Genomic DNA, 3,237 nt, shown 5'->3' on the forward strand with positions numbered 1-3,237 from the left:
ACAAGCCTTTTGAGACGAAGGTTGGTTAGTACTTACATTTGTTGAGGTCCAATAACCGGTCTCCTTTTATTTTCTTTTTAAGGCAACTTGGCCTCTAGTGTCGTTTTTCCATCGTTTTCTTAAATCAGTATAGAAAAAGTCAATCTCATTCTTTAGTTTTTTGGTTTTTTCATTAACACAACTTCTTTATTATCGCACCAAAACAAAAATAATAGGGTTCACTATTAAAAAAAAACATGGTTGGAACGCAGAGTTTCCTTTACGCGGACACGACATTCAAAGCGACACAAGAGCAACAGATATACAACACAGAGTGGAAGAGCCAAACCACCGCTACTAAGCGTTGGGCATGTACTTCCGCCTTGAACGTCACGAATTGAATGAGCCAACAACTGATTTTCATTTATAATGAAAACTCTTTACAGGGCAACCGTAAACCCAACACGACGGCGAGCCTAGCGGCAACGATGCTTTTCCAACCCCCAGCACGACTGGGCAGCCGAAAGAGTACGAACAAGGGCGAGTCGCGTGAGCGTGAGTGTGGTGCGGTGTGTATGCTCCGTGTTAGTCTGCATAGGCTTGTATGTGTGAGAGAGTAGGAGAAATCCCTACTTCCCGCTTCATATTCGCATTGCCTTGTTTGTGCTGCTGTGGCGGCAGCGGCAGCGGCAGCGGCAGCGACAGCGACAGCGACAGCGGCAGCGGCAATGGCAATGGTAATGGTAGAGGTAGCGCTAGTGGTAGTGGTAATGGGAACTCTATTGATGCCTCTTCCTCCAATAACACTCGTTCTTGCTCGGCTAAATCAGTGTCACGAGCCGAGCCTCGTGCCGGCGGGGAAATTGTGCAATGCTTCTGTCTACCCTACCCACTGTCTCTCTGCTGTCCACCGCGCTGGGGCATGACGATGACTATGACGTCGACGGCGCTGCGTGAGCCACAGTTACGCCGCTCACCGTTTAAACTGTTGCTGGCGCTGTCAGGGCCATTGACTGGACAGAACCAAAGCCAGCAGAGCAAGGGCAACGCAACAGTACTTCACGAAGCGTGAAAGTATGGAAATACATCTTTTTTTCGGCGTTTTTCGTGCACGGCGTGGGGGTGCGAGCGGCCGCGGAGGCAAGGAATATTGCGCAGACGACATAAATCTATGTTCCCAGTTACCTTCATGCGATGGATGCGTGTTTGTGTGCGCCTTAGTCTTACCGCCGATGAACTCCATTCAATATTGAAGTGTGATTTTAAACACATTTTAGAGGACACAAACAATGCAAATGGCAATAAGAGTGAATAGTAATGAACGTAATACATGACAGCTCAGGCCTTGCTGTAATGTGATTTACGTTTACATATTTATAGATGCGTATATCAAACCTGTCAAACATCCAACCAAATTGATGTCTGAAGTATATAACTAAGGGCAAAAACGCCAAGATAACGGCGACAACAGAAGCATTTCTGCGGACTAAGAACAAGATACATAAGCCAAGCCACTCAGTAGAGTAATTTCACTAGTATTATAGGTTTGCTGGCAGAATGCTTAGAAATGAATGGGACCGACCAACAGCAAATCCTAAATCAGGCAATCAACCTGTGTAAGCACAAGCAAGAAGAATCTTTTGAAGGTGTTTACACAAAGAGGGTGGTGTGATATTCTGGATGTGGGACGTAGGACGTAGGACGTAGTCGGATATGTTCACTTAGTGCATAGTTGGTTGTTTTTTATATTGATCCAATTTGATAATAAGTATACTTTATAACGTTTACTAATAATATTTCTCTTATGATGTACACATTCTCTGAATCTCCATTATCTTTGGTTTCCTTTAAAAATTTAATCATTTTGAACTCATTAGCAGCCATAAACTTGGCGTATATGTTTCCTGTGTATCAGCTTATGATTGAAATAGATTTCATTTCTTGATCAATATAGCAATATAAGAATCGAGTATAAGAAGAGAGTCATAATTTGTCTAAGGAGGCCAGTGATATGTAATGTGGTAAACTCTCTAATGAGTTGGAAAATTTTACGTAATTACAAAGCAAATTGAGAATAGATAATAATATTGGTGGACTCAAAAGGAGCAATGCTTGCCATTCACTAGAAATGGGGCACCACTGGTCCCACATAGGGCGCCACAGAATGAGATCCTGCTATTTCACCCGTTAAGTGCATACTCACACACATGAATTGTTTTCGGTTAAGGGTAGAGGGTCTGAACGTCCGAGTCCGTGTCCGCGCCCGCATCAGCGTCGTCTCTGGCTGCCTAACACGTTGGTCCTCGAGTGCCCTTTTTCAAAGCCTGTTTACCAAATTAGTTCCAGTTTATCGCGCTTATTTATTATGCCGCTGGTTGCGTCCGCTCAGCAGCTTAGTTCCGCCACAGCCATTTGCATAAAATTAACAAATGTACCTCCTCAATAGCAGTCATTAGTAAAGATCTAACAAGCTGAAAGACATATTAACTATTTCAAAAGTGTATCCCATAAACACATATAAAATAACTATTGGTCCATTGAGTCATTGAGTTCGACAAGTCTCTAAACTTCCGGCAGACAATGTGAATCAACACAGAACTTGACTTAATTTCGCTGATATTATTGAGGGTCTTAGGGTATATGTTTTTATTGCATAATTGCTGTGCTAGTCGATGCAATTTAAGCGCCTATGTGGCGCTGGAGTCTTATCTCCCACGCATATTAATAATGGTTTCGTCATTAAGCAACTCAGGTGTAGACAGCAGACAGTTAAAAAGCGTTAGCCGGCAGCATTTGATGCTGCCAACTCAACAAAAAGTCAAGAAAAAGTGCCAAAGGAGTCGGTGGAAAAATGTGAAATCACAACGTGCAGGAAACAAAAATGCGCCCGGCCACCGGGCAGAGATTCCATTTTAACATCTCATTAACTTAAGCAGACACCGCGTCTGAGAGCACGGAGATGCTGGATGCCTGGATTCCTAACGCTATAAGTTGCAATAATTTAGCAATTCCGCCCGCTTAATTACCTGCCACATTTCATTTTAGTAACAGAGACGGCAGCGACGACGCGACTCGATGCGACGCCTAACCATAAACCAAGACTCTATTGAAATTTAAGAAAATATATACCATTCCCTCCTCAACAAAACAACAACAGCGTTCCATTTTAAAGAGTCCAATTGCTATACACTCCGTGCACTATGCATACCGAAAGAAACCCAAGTCTACTCGTGCCTTATGCACTTAACTACATTTAGA

Source organism: Drosophila hydei, unplaced genomic scaffold (assembly GCF_003285905.1).
Source record: "Drosophila hydei strain 15085-1641.00,03,60 unplaced genomic scaffold, DhydRS2 tig00000358-arrow-arrow-pilon, whole genome shotgun sequence".
Taxonomy (NCBI): Eukaryota; Metazoa; Arthropoda; class Insecta; order Diptera; family Drosophilidae; genus Drosophila; species Drosophila hydei.